Consider the following 14,959-nt stretch of genomic DNA (forward strand, 5'->3'; position numbering starts at 1 on the left):
AGTCCCTCCTCGAGGGCCGCAATCCAGTCAGGTTTTCAGGATTTCCCCAATGAATATGCATGAGATCTATTAGCATACAATGAAAGCAGTGCATGCAAACAGATCACATGCATATTCATTAGGGAAATCCTGAAAACCCGACTGGATTGTGGCCCTCGAGGAGGGACTTTGAAACCCCTGGCCTCTATAATGACTCACTCCTTAGTAGTTACTCTTTTGGATTTCTGTTATATGTTTTACAATGGTGCATCTCAGTCTGCTTTATACGTCATCTCATTCAAATCATCACCATCAGGCAATTATATAATTTGATAGTCACAGATCATATACCCCCTTTTGCTTAGAAAAAATAATTGCCTATGTGGTAGCCTAGAGGGTTAAGTCCAAATTATTGCTACTGAATTCAAAACAATGCACATTGGGCATCTGGCAACACTTTTTAATGTATTGATTCGGCATACCACTTCAACTCAATGCTCATTATGTTTTCAAGGTGATACAATTATTTATTCCATCCCATCTAGAGCACATCGGAAAATGGCTCATAATTCTGTATTTTTAAATTCTAGCCCCTCTTTTGTGGAATTCAACACCAGCATATCTATGAATTGAGGTTTGTCTGGCTAAGTTTAAGGCAGCTTTGGGGTGTGTGTGTAGATTTTCTCTCATTTCTTACATTTGTTCTATTTTACTTCTCAGAGAACAGTTAAGCTCTGGAATGCGTTGCCAGAGGATGTGGTAAAAGCAGAAAGCATAGCTGGTTTTAAGAAAGATTTGGACAAGTTCCTGGAGGAAAACTCCATAGTCTGTTATTGAGAAAGACATGGGGGAAGCCACTGCTTACCCTGGATCGGTAACATGGAATATTGCTACTCCTTGGGTTTTGACCAGGGACTACCGTGCTTCCCCGAAAATAAGACACTGTCTTATATTAATTTTGGGCCCAAAAAAGGCACTAGGTCTTATTTTAGGGGGTGTCTTATTTTTGTGTGTACAATGATCATCTCTCCCTTCTTCTCCACCTCAAATCTTCCTAATTCCTTTCTCTCCCCCACATGTACAGCATCTTTCCTCCACTCTCAATCAACCCCTTGTGCAGTATCTTTCTATCCCTCCCTCCCATCATTGTGCAGCAAAACCCTTGCAGCTTGTATCCTCTTTCCATCCCTTGTGCAGAACCCTTGCAGCTTGTATCCCCTTCCCATCCCCTGTGCAGCAGAACCCTTGCAGCTTGTATCCCCCTCCCATCCCTTGTGCAGCAGAACCCTTGCAGCTTGTATCCCCCTCCCATCCTTTGTGCAGAACTCTTGCAGCTTATATCCCCCTCCCATCCCTTGTGCAGCAGAACCCTTGCAGCTTGTATCCCCCTCCCATCCCTTGTGCAACAGAATCCTTGCAGGTTGTACCCTCTCCTATTCCTTGTGGAGCAGAACCCTTGCAGCTTTTATCCCTCCTTTCCTCCCATCCCCCTTGTAGTATCTTTCTATCTCCCACCACCACGCCCCCATCCCCCCCAGCCAACCCATCTCTCCCTCCGACTGTGAGACAGAAAGAAATGTACCTTATAACAAACCGGCAGCATCAGCAACAAGCTAGAGAGGCTCCTTCACAGCCTGGGCCATTCCTCTGCCGCATTGCTGATGATGTCATCAGTGAAAGATAACTGTAAAGTCATTTTTGAAAATGCCCACTTGGACGTTTTGACTATTAAGATGTCCAAAGTGCCAGTTTATGCTTTCTTTTGGACATCTATCTTTTTTGAAAATGAGACCCATAGGTTATCAAAATTAAATTTCACTAGGCGGATCCAAGATGGCTCCGTAGTGAGCAGGTACACAAGCTGTTAGTTCCTGAGCTCTGGTTCAGAGCCTGCGGAGTCGGTAACCTAACCTGTGAAAGATGGGGAAAAGGAGGGCAAAGTTGCAGGAGCCTCCCCGGGCTTCTTCTTCTACTCCTGTGATGAGAGAGGCAACGCTCAATGGCTTTCGAACTGCAGAAGGACAGAATCCCCTTTCTCTTTGATTGAGCCCTTAATGGAAGTTTTGGGCAGCAGTGTAAGTGGGGTGTCTTTGAGCCCCGTTCAGTGTGCAGCTCCCCTCAACCAGGAATCAGCGTATCCGCCGGCCAGAATGGCTCAGAGGAGATTTGCCAATAGGAAAGTCCCAGTGCCCAAGGGGGGCCGGCAGTGGAATCAGTGAGCTGGAGGAAGATCTTACCACGTGAGCGGCCTTGATAGTTTTGGGGCAAGGAACTGAGAGTAAATTATTGAGAGTTAAAGGCCGACCGATTCCTGACTTCCAACAGAGCGAAATGGTGAAGTCAGCTATAGTGACATTGGAAACACTGTGGGAGGCCATCAATGATATGCATCGCTCGTTATTAAATAATGTGAAAAAAAAGTGGAGATTTGAAAATTGTCTAAGAAGCAGTTCCCCAGGCAGAAGTTTAAGATCAATGTTCTTCTGATTGGGTGAATCTAAAAGAAAAGGTCCAGACGTTTGAAGTGGTTGAGGTGATTGCAATCAAAGATAGGAACTACACTTCTAGTCGCCTGGAATACCTTGAAAACTCAGGGGTCCTTTTACTAAGGCGCGCTAACCGATTTAGTGTGTGCTAAAGATTAGCATGCGCTAAATGCTGAGGTTTCCATAAAACAGAATGGGCACCTTAGCATTTAGCGCCTGCTAATCATTAGCGCACGCTAAATCAATTAGCATGTGCTAAAACGGTAAGCGCTCCTTTTACGCTTTTATTGCACACACTGGATTAGCGCGCGCTAGCCGAAAATCTACTGCCTGCTCAAAAGGAGGCGGTAGCAGCTAGCACGCGGGGCAATTTAGCGTGTGCTTTTCCGCGCGTTAGGCCCTTAGCGCACCTTCGTGAAAGGAGCTCTTAGTAAAAGGGCCCCCAAATTAATAGATATAACTTGAGGGTTTTTTAATTTTCCCAGGTCTCCCTTGGTGTCTCTGCTGTGGATACGTTAAAAAATATTTCTCATTGAAACTTTTCAAATGCCCGCTGATTCACAACCCCCGATAACCAAAGCCGTTTATTTGCAAGGTTTTAAAAGTCTGCGTAAAGTTTCTGAGAGTCCTGAGGTTAACTGGGGCAATATGGGCCTGACAACTTATATATTATTTTTTTTTTTAATTCAAAAATTTATATACTGCATACAACTATGCGGTTTCCATATCACACACATAAAATCTTGTTTCCCTACGATTATCACATATAACATAGTCATGTCTAAGCATCATCATTAATCGTCCCTGTTATAAACAGGGATAGAGCGAAAATTCAATCAACTCAGAAATACAAGCAAGCTTGAAATCATATATTGCTGTCAAAAAATTCTAAAAGGCGATTATCAACTGAAATGTACCTTAGCATAAGAAGGCATTGGCAAATAATTGAGTTTTCAGCGTTTTCTTAAAATTCATCCTCCACATACAAAACCGCAGGATACCAGGCAAGGCATTCCATAGATCAGTGATTCCCAACCCTGTCCTGGAGGAACACCAGGCCAATCGGGTTTTCAGGCTAGCCCTAATGAATATGCATGAGAGAGATTTGCATATGATGGAAGTGATAGGCATGCAAATTTGCTTCATGCATATTCATTAGGGCTAGCCTGAAAACCCAATTGGCCCGGTGTTCCTCCAGGACAGGGTTGGGAACCACTGCCATAGATATCACTGATGTTCCGATCCTAGCATGCATAGTCAACATTCCACCCTCCATACTTAGGGCTCCTTTTACTAAGGTGCGCTAGCGTTTTTAACGCATGCAGCAGATTAGTGCGCATTAACCCTGCGCTACATGGATAGAACTAGCGCCAGCTCAATGCTGGCATTAGTGTCTAATGCGTGCGGCATTGTAGCTAATGCCCTAATGCAGCTTAGTAAAAGGAGACCTTGATTTTATCCCATTTGCATCTCTAAGTTCTCTTCTCAGTTTATAGATCTCAAAGGATTCTTGTAAGATCTTTGGAAGTGATAACGGAAAGAACAATGCTAGTGCATTGCCTTCGAGTTGGTCAGAAACTTGGTTTTAAATTTTTCCTTCAAAGATAAGGATTTTTCCTGATCTTGCAAAAGTCACTCAAAATAGGCGTAAGGCCTTTTTGACATTGCGTCCTAGAGTACAGGCATTCAGGGCAGGATTAATTTGTCGAGGGCCCCTAAGCACACAAGTACACTGGGCCCCCTGCCCCACCCCACCCCACCATGCGTCCAGGCGGAAACAGGAAGCTGCGTCAGAAGGAAGCTTTGGGCAAACAGCACCGCTTGCACAATTACAGTCCCTGTTGCCTTTCTTACCCACGTTGCTTGCTTGTCTTACTTTCCGTCGATGGGGGGGGGGGGAGGGGCTGCATTGCCAATCGATGTTGGAGGGGCCCATCGCCATTTGGAAAAAACAATGTTGATGCCCTCCTTCATTGGGCCCCCCCCCTGACCATTTTGGGCCCTAGGCATGTGCCTACTTGGCCTATTGGTTAATCCTGCCCTGCAGGCATTATCAGCAAAGTTTTTGTTGTGATTTCCATGTGTTTGTTGCATTTTATATGAAGAGAAACAAATTCACTTCTCTGATCCTAAGCAGCTCGAAAGTTTTCTTGATGCACGAGTAGATGTTAATGTCATAGTGTAATCTCACACTCGCACCGATAAACCGGCTTGGAGGAGGGATTCTGGGGCAGAAGGCTCTGTTGTATAGGATTGTATTTTCTTTATTTAATAATTTTTGCATTACATCATGTGGTCTGATTGCTATTAAGTTTGTGGGCAGAATGTTCTAGCATTTTCTTAAGTACTTAGTTGTGCTGATGAATATTTCCTTTAATATTCTATTGTTTCTAATTATCAACATGTAATATGCTGATGTAAAAATTTTGAAATCTGAAAATAAATTTCACCAAAGCTCCAAAGCTCTGCTGACTTTTACATTAAAAAAATATAAACATTTTGAGCAGAAAAAGTGTATTGTATTTTTTATGGCAATAGCACAAAGAACTTTTGAAGATTAAGAGGCCCAAGTCATCACTGAAACTTTTTATTTTATAATAAAACAAGGTATGCCATATATCAAATGAAGACATGAAAAAAATTCTAGGGAATCAATCATGCCAAAAATATTGCATGACAATGGTTTGCTTCCTCAATCTGCAAGCTGAATTTTGTAAAGCACATCAAATCTAAGAGTAGTAAAAATGAGAGTACAGATGGGGGGGGGTCTTTTATGGTGAAAGTGATTTTCAACCTAAACTTTCTAAGTGCAAGCAGTATAAAAATATTATTTATGATACTGAATTTCATCTGTAAAACATGACCGCAATCCACTGGGAAATTACAAACAGCCTGCCAGTTTGTTTTCCAATGAATATTTACTTCCATTCCACATTCAGAGTTTGCATGCTGCTCTACATTGACTAACTTGTCATTTGCTATGCTGTTTATTCACCAGAAAGAGACAGGGTAAACCTATCTGTGCTTTTTAATAATGTATTGTCATCATTCTAGTTAGAGGAGCACTGACAGCAAAACCAATTTCTGAAAAAAATAATAATAAGTTGGTCGGCAGTAAATATTGACAAAGTCACGTTTAGTCTTTTTTCTTTTTTCCTTCTGATTTTTTATGGAATTTTGACAAAAAAAAAATTGCTTGTTAAATAAACCAGGCCAATGCTATGATCAACCTTGATGCGATTCCATGTCTGCTTCACATCAATATATGTGAAGTCTGATTTTGCATAGATCGTGTAAGGATATGCATGAGAATTATTTTTGTTTTGGTTCATTTTCAAATCATTTTGTAGGATGCTCCCTCACATTATCAGAACCACATTAAAACTCATAGGCCCCCACAAAGAGTGGCATTGGAGGGGTGGAGCCAGAAGAGCATGCTCCATTCGTATATAAGCTCAAGGCACTGCTAGGTTAAGGAGGCCCAGAGGGAGACAGCGACACTTGACTGCACATGCCTCCACTGTGTATCTGTGGTCTATAACCATGACCAACAGATAGGTCAAGTTCAACTTGGAACCTTGCAGCCCTTATCTTTAACCCTGCTGAATGCAGGATGGCCCATGCTGACACCTAACGATTACTCTGGTACTCTGTGGAGCCATATAACAGCCCAGCAATGTATGTTACCCTGCTGAGAGACTATGGGGCTCATTTTCAAAAAAAGCAATTACTTACCGTAACAGGTGTTATCCAGGGACAGCAGGCAGATATTCTCTACATGTGGGTGACGTCACCGACGGAGCTCCCTAGTGGACGTTTTCGCAAGCAGACTTGCTTGAAGACCTTCAAGCTTGCGATTGGCCCGCACATGCGCGCATGCCCCTCCCGCCCGGTCTAGGGCATGCGTCTCTTCAGCGTGTCCTCTGTTCAGATAGCTAGCAAAGAAGCCAACCATGGGGAGGTGGGTGGGTTGTGAGAATATCTGCCTGCTGTCCCTGGATAACACCTGTTACGGTAAGTAATTGTGCTTTATCCCAGGACAAGCAGGCAGCATATTCTCTACATATGGGAGACCTCCAAGTTAACCAGAATGGAATTGAGGGAGAGTTGGCAATTTAGGAGAACCGATTTTGCAAAACGGACTGGCCAAAATGGCCATCACACGTGGAGAAAGTATCTAGACAGTAGTACGAGGTAAATGTATGAACCAAGGACCAAGTGGCAGCCTTACAGATTTCCTCAAGTGGAGTCGAGCGGAGAAAAGCAACTGACGCCGCCATCGCTCTGACCTTGTGGCCTGTGACTCGACCTGGCAGGGAGAAACTAGCCTGAGCGTAACAAAAGGAGATACAAGCGGCCAACCAGTTAGAAATGGTCCGCTTAGAAACAGAGCAACCCAAACAATTAGGATCGAAAGAGAAACAGCTGGGGAGAAGAACGATGCGGAGAGGTGCGCTTCAAGTAGAAGGCCAGCGCACGCTTACAATCAAGAGAATGCAGAGCCACTTCTCCAGGGTGAGAATGGGGCTTCGGAAAAAACACAGGAAGAACAATGGATTGGTTGATGTGAAACTCAGAAGCAATCTTAGGCAAAAACGGAGAACCACCTTATCATGATGGAAGACAGTGAAAGGAGGGTCCGCTACCAAGGCTTGAAGCTCACTGACCCGACGGGCAGAAGTGAGAGCAATAAGAAACACAACCTTCCATGTAAGATACTTCAAGTGAGCCCGCGCTAGCGGCTCGAACGGGGGTTTCATCAAAAAGAGCAAGGACCACGTTAAGATCCCAAACCACAGGGGGAAGTTTAAGGGTCGGATAAACGTGCAAAAGGCCTTTCATGAAGTAGGAGACCACAGGATGAACAGAGATAGGTTTCCCTTCAATTGGCTGATGAAAAGCAGCAATGGCACTAAGGTGGACTCGAACCGATGAGGACTTGAGTCCAGAACCAGATAAGTGTAACAGATTGTCCAGGACAGCAGATAAGGAGGCAGACATCGGCTCCTGTCGAGTAGCACACCAGGAAGAAAAGCGGGTCCACTTCTGATGGTAACAATGGCGAGTGGACTTCTTCCGAGAAGCTTCCAGGATATCCAGCACAGGCTGGGAGAACTGGAACGAGGGCATCAAGCTGTGAGGAACCAAGCTGTTAAGTGCAGAGACTGCAGGTTAGGATGAAGAAGAGAACCCCGACTCTGCGTAAGCAGAGAAGGAAAAACAGGCAGAAGAAGAGGCTCCCTGGAACTGAGTTGCAACAGGAAGGAGAATCACAGTTGTCGGGGCCACAATCATGGTGGCACTCGTGGACTTGAGCCTGATGAGTCTTCAGAATCAGAGGGAATGGAGGGAACGCATATAGAAACAGGTTCTTCCAATCCAGCAGAAAAGCATCCGCCTCGAGTCTGAGTGGGGTGTATACCCTGAAGCAGAAGCAGGGCAACTTGTGATTGTGGGAGGATGCGAACAGGTCGACGTCCGGAATCCCCCAGCAAGCAAATACGTGACGCAGAGTCATGGAATGGATGGACCACTCGTGAGGCTGTAGAAAACGACTCAACTTGTCCGCCAGACAATTGTGCTGGCTTTGAATGTAGACCGCTCGAAGGAATATGTTGCGGCGGATGGCCCAATCCCAGAGCTGCAGCGCCTCCTGGCACAGTGATCGGGACCCCGTTCCCCCCTGTTTGTTGATATAATACATGGCGACCTGGTTGTCTGTGCGGACCAGCACCACTCGGTCGCGAAGAAGGTGACAAAAGGCTTTCATGGCGAGGAACATCGCTCGAAGCTCTAGCAGATTGATGTGACAAAGGCAGTCGGCACTGGACCAAAGACCCTGAGTGCGAAGACCATCCAGATGAGCCCCCCAAGCGTAGGCCGACGAGTCCATCGTGAGGACCTTTTGCGGAGGAGGAGCATGAAACAGAAAACCTCTGGAAAGATTGGAAGAGAGCATCCACCAACGGAGAGACTGCTTCAACAAAGGAGTCACAATAATGAGTCAAGAGACAGGGTCCCGATCCTGGTTCCATTGGGACGCCAGAGTCCATTGAGGAATACGGAGGTGAAGTCTGGCAAAAGGAGTCACGTGAACCGTGGAGGCCATGTGACCGAGGAGGACTATCATGAGCCGTGCCGGGGCCGAGAACAGATGGGCCACCTTCCGGTATAATCGAACGAGGGCCTCCCGTCGAGGCCGAGGCAGAAAGGAGCGGAGATGAGCCATGTCCAGGACCACTCCGATAAATTCCAGAGACTGGGACGGACAGAGCTGAGACTTGGGGAAGTTCACCTTGAAGCTGAGGCTCTGAAGGAGAGAGATGGTTTGATTTGTCGCTTGCAGAACTTCGTGGCAAGAGGACACTTTGATCAACCAGTCGTCGAGGTAGCACCTGCAGGCCGCAGAGACGCAGGGCCGCAGCTGCCACAACTAGACATTTCGTGAAGACCCTCGGAGAGGCCGCCAGTCCGAAGGGAAGAACACGATACTGGAGATGAAGATCCCCCACCTGGAATCTCAGATACCGGCGAGAGGCCGGGTGTATTGGAATGTGCGTATATGCCTCCTTGAGGTCCAGTGAGCACAGCCAGTCCCCCTCATCCAAGAGGGGGTACAAAGTAGGAAGAGTGAGCATTCTGAACTGCTCCTTGACCAGAAACTTATTCAGAGCACAGAGGTCCAGGATTGGATGCAGATCCCCCGTCTTCTTGGGTACCAGAAAGTACCAGGAATAAAATTTGGTGTTCCACTAGTCCAGGGGATCCTCCTCAACCGGCCGAAGGCGAAGAAGGGCCTGAGCTTCCTGCAAAAGGAGAGGCAGCTGAGACCGAGCAGAAGGAAACTCTCTTGGAGGTAAGTCCGGGGGTACGTGACTGAAGTGAAGGGCATACCCCTCCCGGATGATAGAAAGCACCCACTGGGCATAAAAATGGTGGAGACGACCCCCGATGGGTAGGGGAGAAGGCTCCAGGGAAAGGAAGCCCAAAGGCTCAGATCAGAATTGTCAAAAAGACGGCCCAGGCTTCGCCGGAGCTGGCGGCTGGGCCTTAGATTGACGTCGCTGCTGTTGTTGAGGCCACTTCGGGGGAAGCCAAGAGAACGCAGGAGATTTCTGAGGATACCTCCGGAGAGGAAATTTGTATTGCCGAGCCGGGAGGGCCCTCGTTTAATTTTCACCAGAGAGGCAAAAGATCGTTCATGGTCCGATAGGCGCTTGGTGGCCGCTTCGATAGAATCATCGAAGAGCTCATGATCACCGAGGAAAGCTGCATGGTAAGAATAGCCTTAAGCATGTCCTCGAACATAGGCACCGAGACCAAAGATGGTTGGGTCTTAGGTGCAGCAGTGCGCTCCTTCAGGGGGCGACCTCAAGGAAGAGTATTCCCTACGTGAGGAGGCACGCTTAGAGTGATGTCTCGAAGATGCCGACAAGGCGGCACTGACATGAGACTCCGAGGTAGTTTTCTTTGCCGGCACACCTCAGGAAGAAAGAGGAGACTTACCCGAGGCTGGAGTAACAGGAGGGGCCGAGGCCGGAGCCTTCGAGGCCGACGGGTCTTCGAGGCTGAGGACTTCGAGGCCGAAGCGCTCAACGAGGGCGCCAAGGCCAATCTCGAGGCCTATCCCGCAGGATCCATGGGGCCACCCTCCTACGAAGAGCCCGCGGTTGCAAAGTCGCATAACGGGGGCACGACTCAGCACGGTGCTCTGCACCCAAGCACTCCACACACCAACGATGAGGGTCAGTGATGGAGATAACCCGGTTGCACTTAGTACAGTTTTTAAACCCGGAATGAGGCCAGAACATAAGAAAATAGACAGCCGCGGCCCCGCGAGCCCAGGTGGCCAAAGTAAGAACGGGAACCTGGTCAAAAAGATATGAACTGAAAAACAAACAAAAAGAAATAAAAACACATATGCGAGCACAGCGACTCAAAATAAACTAACCAAACAAGCTGCAGTGCAAGAGGGACAACGATATCGCGCGAAGCAAGGGAGCAGTGCTTCTGGCTCCGCGGAAAACAGAGAACTGAGGACACGCTGAGGAGATGCATGCCCTAGACTGGGCGGGAGGGGCACGCGCGCATGCGCAGGCCAATCGCAAGCTTGAAGGTCTTCAAGAAAGTCTGCTTGCAAAAACGTCCGCTAGGGGGCTCCGTCGGTGACATCACCCACATGTAGAGAATATGCTGCCTGCTTGTCCTGGGATAAAGCAAAATGTCCAAAATGTGGCATAAAGGGGCAGATGGATGTTTTTCTTGTCAAACCCTTACAATTCATTATTTTCTAAACCTATATTCTAGGCCAGTGGTCTCAAACTCGCGGCAGGCCAGGTACTATTTCGAGGCCATCAGTATTTTTATCATAATCACAAAAGTAAAATAAAACATAGTAACATAGTAACATAGTAGATGACAGCAGATAAAGACCCAAATGGTCCATCCAGTCTGCCCAACCTGATTCAATTTAAATTATTTTTAAATTTTTTCTTCTTAGCTATTTCTGGGCATGAATCCAAAGCTCTACCCAGTACTGTGCTTGGGTTCCAACTGCCGAAATCTCCGTCAAAACCTACTTCAGCCCATCTACACCCTCCCAGCCACTGAAGCCCTCTCCAGCCCATCCTCCCCCAAACGGCCATATACAGACAAAGACCGTTCAATATTTAATATTATTTTCTGATTCTAGATTCTCTGTGTTCATCCCACGCTTCTTTGAACTCCGTCACCGTTTTCCTCTCCACCACCTCTCTAGGGAGCGCATTCCAGGCATCCACCACCCTCTCCATAAAGTAGAATTTCCTAATATTGCTCTTGAATCTACCACCCCTCAACCTCAAATTATGTCCTCCTGGTTTTACCATTTTCCTTTCTCTGGAAAATATTTTGTTCTACGTTAATAATAGTGTCGCTATCACCAGTTAAGGATATATTCATGAACAATGAAACAGAAAAGAAGTCAGATAAAGACCACATGGCCTATTCAGTCTGCCCATCCATTCCACTTACCATCCCTTCCTCTCCCTTACAGATCCTATGTATCTGTCCCAAGCTTCCTTGAATTCAATACAGTTTTCATCTCCACCACCTCTGCTAGGAGGCTGTTCCATAAATTCACTGCACTTGCTCAGGTTACTCCTGAGTCTGTTCGCTTTCATTTTCATTCAATACCTTCATTCCAGAGCTTTCTTTCAATTGGAAGAGACTTCCCTCCTGTGCATTTATGCCACAAAGGTATTTAAACACACTCCCTCTCCCACTTTACTTCAAAAGCATACATATTGAGATCTTTAAGTCTGTCCCCCATACCCATGATGACAAAGACCACTTTAGTAGCAGCCTTCTGGACTGACTCCGTTTTGTTTACATTTTGTATGCAGTGCTGTACAGAGTCATGAAGGAGACAGTCCCTGCTTGAATGAGCTTACAATCTAATCAATCAAGACAGAGAAACAGGATGCTGGGTAGGGGGTTATAGTTAGTAGGAGATGGCTAAACTGCCGAGCAGAGAGTGGTGGGGAGTAGGGTTATGAGCTGAAGGCTATCTCAAAAAGGTGGGTTTTCAGCCTGCTTCTGAACAATTGTACGCAAAATTTTGAGCACCGTATAAAGAATCCAGAGTGTTATGTTCTTCCCTACAAGTGAAAACCAAAGAGGATTGACCCCAAACTATCCACAGAGAAGAAAATCCAGAAGAAACCAAAAGAAACTCTGTGGAATGACGATATTCCTTAAATGGACTTTATTTGAAAAATGTCAAAGTTCCAAAGGTACAATAAATCATCCACATAAAATAAAATCATCCACATAAAAGTAAAATAATCCACGACTTATTTGCGGTTCACCATATATTAGCATCTCCACGTATTCACCATTATAGGACACTCAGGGACCCATGAAGAAGATTCTCTGTCGAAACGCGGACCGTGTTGGGTCCTGCGTCCCTAGTGGATTAGGTCCTTTAAGGTTTTCATGTGGATTATTTTACTTTTATGTGGGTGATTTTATTTTACGTGGATGGACTGATTTATTAAATAAAAGCACATAGCACTCTGGATATTGGTGATAATCATCTGCTATCTAAAAGCAATGCAGTGTAAGTTGACAGGCATTTGTTCCCATTTTAAAGTGCATACTTCTAGGGATAATGGCAATATTCAGCACAAATTTATATAGCTGTGTGGTGTAAGTTAGGACAGCTATTTACTTTGGACTACCACAAAACTGATTACTTTTTAGATCTGTAATTCATCAAGTCATTAGGACTCAAGCATGAGTCGATGGCACCTAACTAACTTTGGTATTGTAAAAAAACCCACATACCGTGTTTCCCTGAAAATAAGCCCTACTCCAAAAATAAGCCCTAGTCCCTGGATTCGCTGGCAGCAGTGCTTTCCCCACCCCCCTGCCTCTGCCATGCAGCTGAACTCCCGCTGACCCTCCCATCCTTCCATCTCTCCCTCCCATCCAAACCCCGCCGACCGCGAGACCTACATGCCTTCCTCCACAGAGCAGCGTCAGCAGCACTCTAAATAGGCTGCTTTGCGGCCTTCTCCCGCCGGGGCATTCCCTCTGCCGCATCACTGATGATGTCACCAGCAACGCAGCGCACAGAAGGTCTCAGTGGGAGAAGATCGCATTGCTGCACAGAAGGGAGGGATAGAAGATGTGCAAGAATGCTGCTGCACGAGGGATGGGAGGAGGGATAGAAAGATGCTTTATGAAAGGGAGGGATAGAAGCTGTGCAAGGGTTCTGCTGCACAGGGGGATGGGAGGGATAGAAAGATGCTGCAGAGGGAAGGCACAAGGGGATGGGTGAGAGGGGAGGAAAGATGCTGCACATGTGGGAGAAAGAAAGGAAAGAGGAAGAATTGGGGTGAAGGAGAGGAAGGGAGAGATAATCGTACATGAAAAAAATAAGACCTACCCCGAAAATAAGCCCTAGTGCAGTTTCTTGATCATATGTCTCTTTAGCTATAAATTACAATACTGTATTATTATTAAGACATAGCCAAAAGGAAAGATTTATAAACCATAAAGAGTTTTACCTCATACAAAATTGTCATTTCTTCAATAAGACATTAACTATTTTTTCTGAGGTCCTCCAAGTACCTACAAATCCAAAATGTGGCCCTACAAAGGGTTTGAGTTTGAGATCACTGTTCTAGATGGATATGTACGCTATTGATCAATAGCTCATCTAAATCTCAAATGGGGCATGTTAGAGGCATGGTCTGGGCAGGTATAAGGTAGGCTTATATTTGGATGGTTTTCTGCCATAATCAAACATTTAAGAACATGTCCGGACACAATTTGGACTTCTGGGGTTAGACATGTTTTAAGAACAAATAAGTGCCAAAATGGTGCCCAAACTGACCAGATAACCACTGGAGGGAAGTAAGCCTGACCTCCCACCACCACCACCACCGCACACACACACTCCCCCAGTAAGCACTGGCTCTATCCCACCCCCAAAAGATGTGAATGAAACAGTACATACCTGCCTGTATGACAGTTTCAAATACAATAGCCAATCCTATTAGAACAGCAAGCAGGTTCCCGGATTATCCTGGTAGGTGGTACAGTCAACCACAGAGATGGGAACTCTGACTATTATATTTACGATGGAATATGTGAGCCTTCCAAAAACCACCTAAATTCTACTGTACCCATATGTAGGTGACACCTGCAGGCATAAGGGCTATTAGTGTTGTGTACAGTTTGGAATAGTAGTTTGGGATGGGTTTGGGGGGGTTCACCATACACCATAAGGAAGTTATGGTGAGATGTGTACCTGGGACCTTTTATGTAAAGTTCACTGAAGTGCGCCCTAAGTTGCCCCAACTGCTCTGTTGGGATGTCTGTATGGCCAGTGTACTACAAATACTGGCCTCTCCTATCAGGGCTGGCATGTGGGGGTCAAACAGGACAGTTGCCCTGGGCCTCACAGCTGCAAGGAGCCCCTGATGAAGTGAGGTGAGTTTCCTACCCTTCCCCGCCAGTCACTGACTGCCTTCTCTTCTGCAACCACTGCAGTCTGCAAACAAAACTAACTCATGTTGTGGGGTCCTAATACTATGCGTGCTTCTGCCAGCTTCCCTCCTCCTCCTCCTTCTATGAAACAAGAAGTTACATCAGGAAGGAGGGAAGCTGGCTGTGGCACGCACAGCATTAGGCCCCCACAGCATATTTCCTACAGGCTGCCACAACTCCAGAAGGGACCAAGAAGAGGAGGAGAGAATGAGACAATAGTAGGGTGAGGGGAAGAATGACGGAACCATGCTGCATAATGGGGGGAAAGGAAAAAGAGTGGGACAGAAGTACTGGGGGAGAGACAAGTAATGCTGAATGTAGGGGAGAGGAAAGACAGATAGGATAATGCTGGGGGATGAGAGACATAAAGGTATGGTAGATGGGAAAGAAACAGAGATGTTGGATTGTGGAAGTGTAAAAAGAGAGGGAGAGACAGAGGAGATCCTGGATGGTTATAG

At 46.2% G+C, this 14,959-nt stretch overlaps 1 protein-coding gene across 4 annotated transcripts in view; it reads right to left on the reverse strand.

Moving 5' to 3' along the window:
• GRID1 (glutamate ionotropic receptor delta type subunit 1) overlaps nucleotides 1–14,959 on the reverse strand; it is a 1,864,061-nt gene that overhangs the window by 1,525,170 nt on the left and 323,932 nt on the right. The gene's annotated exons all lie outside the window — the stretch shown is intronic.

Source organism: Geotrypetes seraphini, chromosome 4, assembly GCF_902459505.1.
Source record: "Geotrypetes seraphini chromosome 4, aGeoSer1.1, whole genome shotgun sequence".
In the NCBI taxonomy this organism is placed as follows: domain Eukaryota; kingdom Metazoa; phylum Chordata; class Amphibia; order Gymnophiona; family Dermophiidae; genus Geotrypetes; species Geotrypetes seraphini.